The following is a 9,552-nucleotide window of genomic DNA, read 5'->3' on the forward strand; positions in this document are numbered from 1 at the left end:
ACATACATACATATATATATATATATATATATAGAGAGAGAGAGAGAGAGAGAAAGTGATAGATAGATAAATAGATAGATAGATAAATATATAGACAGATAAATAGATAGATAGATGAATAGATAGATAGATAGATAGATAGATAGATAGATAGATAGATAGACAGACAGACAGATAGATAGATAGATAGATAGATAGATAGATAGATAGATAGATTGATATAGATAGATAGATATGTGCGAGTGTGTTTATACAGAAAACCAAAAAAGTCATAAACAAACACTTGGTCTACTAGTCAGAACTAATAACTTAGTACTTTGTAAGTAAGCAAAAGAAGTTTTCTTTGAGAGTTACGCACTATGTGTTGTCATGCTTTGATTTAGTTCTCTCTGGATGTATAAGAAAAGAAATCTCTCACATTTAAGAATCACTTTCTTTCCAAATTCCCTGTTGATGTGTATGTGTGTGCACCTGTGTGCATCTGTGAGTGTTTGTGTTTTTATGTGTGGATGTATGTGAGTGTGTTGGTGCGTGTGCAAGCGTGTTGTTATGTGCGTGTATGCATTTCAATGACGACTATTTCTAGATGTTTATATACTTTTATATTTTTATACCCAAGTGATTTCTTAGCTTATCAATTTTGTTTACCCTTTAGATTTGTATCTGTAGTCTCTAAAAAAAACCATATGAAATGATATACATATGTAAATGTCAATGTCACTGCGTGCATATATATATATATACATATAGATAGATAGATAGATAGATAGATAGATAGATAGATAGATAGATAGATAGATAGATAGATAGATATAGATAGATAGATAGATATAATATGTAGAAACATATGTATATATATATATATATATATATATATATATACACATATACATATATATTTTATATATACATAGATATTTATATATTATATTTATACACATATCATCATCATCTTCATCATCATCATTTAGTGTCTGTTGTCCATATATTTGTATGTATGTATGTGTGTGTGTATACATACACACACACATAGTTACATACACAAATACTTACACACACATTCATATATACATACATACATACATACATATGTTCATATGTCTGCGTGCTTGCCACTTCTGTCATCAAGAATTCCCACATCTTTGAATTGGCCAGTAAATCGAATATGTTTTCATAGATGTATACAACAAATATATGATTACCAGAAAAAGCTGACTTTAAAAGAGATATACATTCAGTCTATACTATATAGAAAAAAGCTTTATAATCATAAAAAGTCCCGAGTTCTTTAATAACTATAATAATAATTTCTCTTCTAAAAGTATGAAACCAGTTTAGTTTGTTTGCTTTTATTTTTACCCTTTTTAATTATTATTATTATTATTTTTTTTTGTGGAGAAAAGTGTTTAAGCTGACTGGGAATACCCACCTATATGGCAGGTATTTGTATTATTGTGAGAGAAATAGATAGATAGATAGATAGATAGATAGATAGACAAAGAATTTGAGAGAGAGGGGAGAGAGAGACAGAGAGAGTGTTTGAGAGAAAGTATTTAGAGAGGGAGAGTTTGTGTTTGAGAGAGAGAGGAGAAGAGAGAAAGAAGAGAGATGGAGAAGAGAGAAAGAAGAGAGATGGAGAAGAGAGAAAGAAGAGAGATGGAGAAGAGAGAAAGAAGAGAGATGGAGAAGAGAGAAAGAAGAGAGATGGAGAAGAGAGAAAGAAGAGAGATGGAGAAGAGAGAAAGAAGAGAGATGGAGAAGAGAGAAAGAAGAGAGATGGAGAAGAGAGAGAAGAAATGAAAGAGGAGAGATAGGGAAGGGAAGAGAGAGAAAATACGAGAGAGAGAGGCAGAAGAAAGAGAGAAAGGGGAAGAGAAAGCCAGAGGGGAAGAGAAAGAGAGAGAGAGGGAGGAAGGGAGAGGCTGATATGAAATCAAATATGTATATGTTGGGTGATTTGAAAATAAGAATTTGTCATTTCAACTTTTGTTACTGTTTTACTTGCATTGAGCAATATTTACATTTATTTTTGCATGGAAGCCAATGCTGATGTTAAGATGCTAGGATGAATAGAGGTTAACAATATGGCAATGGTTCATATTTGATACTGGCAATATGTCATCATTAAAGGATAATTAATTTTTCATGACCCAGTCCACATAATTATAAACCTTGTATAGTGGAAGCTAAAGCGGCAGTCTCTGTGCAGACAGTCACCTTACTAGAAATAGCAGTAAAATTTCTCTCCCGTGACACCTTGCTCTTTAGAAAAACAAAGGGAGGGAAAATGTTCTAAATACACTATATTCTTATATTCTCTCTTTTATTCTTTTACTTGTTTCAGTCATTTGACTGTGGCCATGCTGGAGCACCACTTTAAGGGGTTTTAATCAAAGAAATCAACCCCGGACTTATTCTTTGATCGACTAAAGGCGGCGCTCCAGCATGGCCACAGTCAAATGACTGAAACAAGTAAAAGAGTAAACACACAAGATATTTCAACAATTTTTTATACAATTCATAAGATTTATTGATATAAATATGATAAGACTTTTCTAGACATCAAATGGCTATGAGGGTCCAATAAAGTAAAACAAGAATCAAAGGGGTCTATAGGCAACAAGTGGTTGGGAACCATTGCTATAGAGGGAACTCTGTTAAACACAGCTAAATGCCAGGTAATGGTGTTAAACTGTGAGTGAGAACAAGTCTACCACCACAAAACATATGAGTGGAGTTTGATAGCCAGAAAGTTCTCCAGCAGGCTGCCGCAGATATTTTCACTACAAAATTTCACTAATTGAGGTTGGGAGCCATGAGGCAGGTATCAGTAGTCACTGTCTGTGTTGTGGTAATCAATTTACATGGTTCCTCTGAAGGTGTTCTGTGCAAAGTGTTTGAGGCAGCCAGTACATTCACTGTGAAAAAATTAGAGTGCTCAGAGTTAGTCCCACCAGCTAACATACAAAATGTGCAAAATTATTTTACAGAAATCTATAAAAATATATTTTTGTATGGAGTTATTAGCGTAGCTGTGAAGCATCTTAGCAATAAAACCACATGTACACCCACAAATCTTATTTACTATAAGTAAACCATTCAAAATAAGCATACTACAGTGAATGCAGAATGTCATGTAACACACTAGAAAGAATGCAGATTAATTAATTCTACAAAATATGCATTTCTACTGGAGCCATGAAAAATGTTTCTATGTTGTGAGAGGCAAGATTTTTCAAAATTAATTCAAAGGAAACAAAACTTTTTACCAAAAACAATGAGAATTATGTTTTTATATTGGCATGGGCATTACTGTGAAGTTAGAAGGTTGTTTCCCACTCACATGGTTCTTGGTTTAGTTCTACTGCATGGCACCTTGGTCAAGTGTCTTGTTCTATAACTCCAGGCTGACCAAAACATAGTGAGTGGATTTGGTAGAGAGAAACTGAAAGAAGCCCATCATGTGTGTGTGTGTGTGTGTGTGTGTGTGTGTGTGTGTATGACCCTAAAACCTGTTGTTGGCCCAAGACCTCTTAGTGCTTCTTGTTTTGGATTTATGCTTTCTACAGACGATGTGTGTGTGTGTGGGGTGTCTGTCTCTGTGGCTGGGTGTGCGTGTGTGTGTGTCTATATTTGTATATGCACATATCCATGTGTATGTCTTTGTGCTTGTCCCTCACTAGGCGACCGGTATTGGTTTGTTTGCATCCATGTAACTTAGAGGTTCAGCAAAAAAAAGAAAGAAATCAATGGAATAATCACCAGGCTTATAAAAACAGTTTAGTAATGGGTTGATTCATTTGACTAAAACCTTCCAAGGTGCTGCTCCAGGACGAACACTGTCCAAAGATTGAAACAAGTAAAAGATAAAACGAAAGATAGCATTATTCAGTGTAGATAATTGGCAGGATCATTAGAGCATTAAACAACAAATGCCTTGTGATAATTGATCCGGCTTTTTGCTTTCTCAGCTCATAAATTGTGAAGATGAAGATTATTCTTTCTTCTCTCCAGAGTCAGTAAATAAATTACCAATTACTAAGTGTTGATTTTCTTCCTTTCTCTTTCTCTGTCCCTCTCTTTTTCTCTTTTCTCTGTCTTTCTCTCTGAAATGGCTCTGCTATACTTTGTGAGGGCCATGGGAGGAAAATACTCATTGTTCTATTACCCCTTTTCTTCCAGGAATGAAGGAAGGTTGAACTTGGAGCTAAGTGGTAGCCTTTTTCCATCTTGTATGCTACAAAAAAAAAAAACATCCATCAACCAAAGTCATAGAAAATAATGGGTATAAACAATCCAATGTACTTTAAAGCATGGAATGGTTACAAAAATAATAATAATCATAAAATAAAATTATTTAATTAATATTTCCTATGGCATATTATGTTACTTTGTTTGAACATAATTATCAAATGTGCACTGCTTGGTGATTCGTTTTGGATATTAACTGGTCTCTAAGCAGCTTGACTAAGGGAATACACATAGTTCTGAATTCTACACAGTGATGGCAAAACAAAATCTAACAAGGTCAATGATGTGATAATTATGGATGCCAAATATGTTCCCACAAGAGTATATATTCAAAAAATTATTTTTAGAGCAACACTGAAATTATTAATTAGAATTTATTAATTTCAGATTTTTTTTTTTAAATATACTCCAACATTGTACCAAATTTTACCACATGAATGAATAAGGAAGTGCCTATGTGGTAGATAAACCTGCTAGAAATAGCTGTCAAATCCCTGTAAAATAACACATCAATACACTAGGTAACAGAGTCTTTGGCATACTATCATCATCATTATCATCATTTAACCTCTCCTTTCCATGCTGGTATGAGTTAGATGGTTTGATTGGACTGTTAAGCTGGAGAGCTGCACCAAGTTCCAATCTGATTTGGCATGGCTTCTATGGCTGGAAGCCCTTCCTAACACCAACCACACCAAGAGTAGAAAGGGTGCTTTTTATGTAGTAGTGGTACTGGTGCCATTTACATGACACTGGCAATGACCACAACTTTGATTTGACTTGGCTTGGTGAGTCTTCTCAAGCATAGCATATCACTAAAGGTCTCAGTCACTTGTCCCCTTTGTGAGGCCCAAGTAAGGAATGGTGATGGTGATCAAAGATCAGCTCAACCAAAGCTGATCTGGATCTAAACAACACATTTACCATATTAAGCGTATGATTTCTAACATATGATTAAAACCTTATACGTCCAGGTAGGAAGAAATAAGTTGTTGTGACATTAAACATTTTTCACAAAAGATTTATGCTGAAAGATGATACACTGGAGAAAAGTGCTTAGTGTGAAGTTAGAGAAATGTGACATGGTAGAGGTGAAGAGCTGAAGCAAACCCTGTGCAAAAGCTGGGCTAAGGTTTGTTGTTGTTGTTGGCACTCCATCGCTTACGACGTCAAGGGTTCCAGTTGATCCGATCAACGGAACAGCCTGCTCGTGAAATTAACGTGCAAGTGGCTGAGCACTCCACAGACACGTGTACCTTTAACGTAGTTCTTGGGAATATTCAGCGTGACACAGTGTGACAAGGCTGACCCTTTGAATTACAGGCACAACAGAAACAGGAAGTAAGAGTGAGAGAAAGTTGTGGTGAAAGAGTACAGCAGGGTTCACCACCATCCCCTGTTGGAGCCTCATGGAGCTTTAGGCGTTTTCGCTCAATAAACACTCACAACGCCCGGTCTGGGAATCGAAACCGCTTTCCTCTGACTGCGAGTCTGCTGCTCTAACCATTAGGCCAAGGTAGAGATGTATGTAATAGTAGTTTGAAGAGTCCAGAAGAGTAGAGTCAGCATCCTAACAGCAGAAGAGGCAGGAGGATAAAGCAGCTCATCTGTTGTTATAGTGCTATGGTCAATTTATCAATTAACTATTAAGTTAGACATGGCCTGGACCAATCTTCGGTCGAAACATATCTAAGCTTTATTTAAGTTTTAACTAGGATTCTGTTATTAAATGTAGCCTACAATGTTTGTATATGTAGTAGCAACACAGTTTTTGATATATGAGTAATTAGGAAACTTAGTTACTAAATAAAAAGTGTTCTATAAGATAATTAACAGACTTAAATGAGTACTACAGTTAATTTAATCAACTATAATGTTTAAAGGGGTTGCACTACAGTAGCTGCTGCCCAATGAATGAAGCTAGCAAACCTGCTTGGCTGCTCAGAGCTTCATTTATTAATTAGAATTAAAGTCTTTTCTGTTACTGTGAGAAAGCATAGTCTCTGTGGTGCTGTTTTGGCAGTGATATATGTAAGGTTATCTTGAGAGTTTATGAGAGACTGTAAGATCTAACATTCGTTGTAATCTTGAAGGTTTTGGTTGTGTATAGATCAGATGTAGGGAACTTATCATGCGAAATTATCTTTGTGCTGATGAGTGAGATAATTATGTTCTCATTGCAGTACCAGGTTGAGTCAAAAGTTTTTTTTCATGTCTCAAGCTTTATTTCATAGTCAAAATAAATTACATATGAAAAACATTTATTCATCAGAATATATTCTGAAGGTGTCTGTGGCCATCGTTGTACCAGAACCTCAATTTCATGTTTATACCATTTTGCTGGTTTAGAGGCAAAAAGCTTTCTGCACTCATTTTCAACTTCATCCCTATTGTTGAACCTCAATTTGTGAAGAAAATGAGCCATGCTTGGAAAAGGTGGTAATCCGATGGTGTAAGGACTGGACTGTAGGTAGGGTGAGGCAACACTTGGTCACATTAGCAGTGCATGCTAGAGAATTGTCATGTTGTAGGAGTGCATGTCTTTTTGATTGACCACTGCCAAGTAACAGCCTTTCAAGGTATCATACTCACTGCAGTTGTTGAGCATAAAGGTTACCATTCACAGCATGACCATCTGGGATAAGCTCAAAGTACAATATCCATTCAAAATTCCACTAAATCACGCAACATGACTTCCTATTGAAACTGCCCTGATTCGATACCTGGTGTGAAGTTTGGCCAGAATGTAACCACTGATTTCTCTTATTAGAATTACAAAAATAGATCTGTCTTTCATCCTCAATTACTATTCAATGCCAAAACCAGGCATCGCAAGGATTTGCCAACTGTTTGCAAATGTTCCAACAATGAGCTTGGTCATTGGTCAGCTCATGAGGAACCTCTTGACAGTGTCTCTTCACAAGGGCCTACTTATGGAGGTGTTGACTGGTAGTGCTTTGTAAATGACCAAGTTCTGGCAACAGTGAGCACTTGTGCTTGACTGGTGTTTAACCATTTCAAGAAAGGCCTCATCTTCCACAACACAAGATCCTGACCTTGGTTTGTCTTTGAGGCTGGTGTCACCTTCTTTGAAATGTGTGAACCAGTTTTGTGCCACATAATTGTTGACAGTTCATGGGCTTTCCACATCATTAACTTCTTTTGCTGCTACCCTTGCACTCAGTTCTTTTCTCCATAGGTAGCATAAAGTGATTCCATTTGCAATTTGTTCCACCAGTTATTATCAAAGCTGTGAATTAAAAAAAAAAAAACAATTAATGTTTGTAGAAAATAAAAAATAAACAATTCAGCAACTATTGGACAATAAGTTGTATCAAATTAATGATATAAAATGGAGATAAAAGTTGCCAAAAATCCTCATGGAAAATCTGAAGAACTTTTGATTCAGCCTGGTATAATTACAGAATCACCATTGATGTAAGCAATGCATGTCTGGTATGAAATTTCTTCACAATATGACAATGACAATTTGTGTGCAGAAGGTTAAGGCGGAGCAAGAGATGTATCATCTGCACAGGAGAGTATAAGATATGATATAATATGTAGGTCATTAATATATAGTGAGGTTGATGCTGATATATTTAATGACGTGGGTATATAAATTTTCATAAATTAAAATTACGTTTGTGGTGAAGAGAAAGAACTATTTCATTAATGATCAATTCTGATCAAAAGTGTGAGTACGATAACATCGAAATTGATTAATTTAAAGTAGAATGTGTGGGAAAACTCTGGACATGTTTTAGTCTTATCTGACCTTTTCAGCAAAGAAGACTTTACCAAAGATAACTTAAGAGGTAGATATATTTGTGAATAAACATAGTGTGGTGTAATAATTTGAAAGGAGGACAAGTTAAAAATATCTAGGGACACACACTGCATAAATAAAAAAAAAACTAAAAAAAAAACAGCTGATAATGTCGGTAGTAATATATTTGGTAATAGTAAGTCATGAAATGTTAATTGATTATACTTTAATGTACAATGAAGAAAATTTGGAAATATAGACCTAATCTTCAGGTATGAACTAGAGTTCATAGAATGTAGATTGAAGGGAACTTTATCAGCACATGCTGCAACGGGAAAGTCTTGCAAGAGATACCCAAAATGAAAGATGGAACCTTTTGGAGGACAACACAGTTAAAAGTTTCTCAAACCAGACACTGCTAAAGGATTTGTAGGAGACTTAGGCTCCACTTTTAGCAGGTTAGGTGATCCCACAGAGGATCCCTGCTAGTCAGCAGCAGGTCTAGTACTGACAAAAGTTTACTGGTCAACATTTAGAGGTTAAGAGATGAAGGAAATAGCTGTTTACAAATTAACTTATTACCTTTAGATTTATTGAGAATCAGGGCAATAGAATGATATTTGGGATGACTAAAACAATAGCAATTTGCATGAAGGGATCATATTGTAGTATGTTTTCTAATTGATTGGGACAAAGACAGAAAGATTAAAGAGTTTATTGAAGATACACATCTGTTCTGAAGTGAACTGATTAGCAGTAAATAGACATTGTCAGAAGCAGTCATCTTGTGGGAAATTGTGTATATAAGAGGTTGATGCAGTAGAGGAAAGTTTGGGAGAAGTTTTTTTTTTTTGTGTGTATGGCAAATATATAGTTGAATCAGAATTGAACATCAATTCAGTGACTTTAATCAGCAAGAGTGCAATGTACAGAGCCATTTGTTTGGTGATTTTCAAATAATAGAATTCTGAAAAAAATTTGCTACTGACTGTGTAACCAGTTAGGTTATGCAGACAGTGGGAGTTCCACCATCACATTCTTTGGAGGGTTAGCAGCATTTAAGAGCATCAATGAAAATCAACTGACTAATATCTTCATGAGGACTTTTTCTAGTTGCACATGGAAAGGAAGGTGAGGGATGGGAGGGAGGTTCTTCCCCACCCTCTTCCCTATAGATCTGATGGAAGTTAGATGAATGTAATACAAACAACCTCAGTAAATGGATCTTTTCTAAGCATGGATCTATAGGCTGTAAAGTACAGAGGAGGTAGGAGCATATGCTATAATATGCTTTGTGGACCCAGAATCCATGGGATTGTTTGGTCACCTATGGGTGGTATTCCCTCTATTGAGGAGTTTTGTTAGAATTTTTAGTTAATAATCGCATTTCCTTTTATTGTTTATATCTGTTCATATAATCCTACACTGTTCCTTGACTTTGTGTTGTCCCAAACAGCTTTTTTTGTGGGCATTGAGACCAATAAGAAAATTATTATTATTATTATTATTATTATTATTATTATTATTATTAT

This window comes from Octopus bimaculoides, chromosome 3 (genome assembly GCF_001194135.2).
Source record: "Octopus bimaculoides isolate UCB-OBI-ISO-001 chromosome 3, ASM119413v2, whole genome shotgun sequence".
NCBI lineage: Eukaryota > Metazoa > Mollusca > Cephalopoda > Octopoda > Octopodidae > Octopus > Octopus bimaculoides.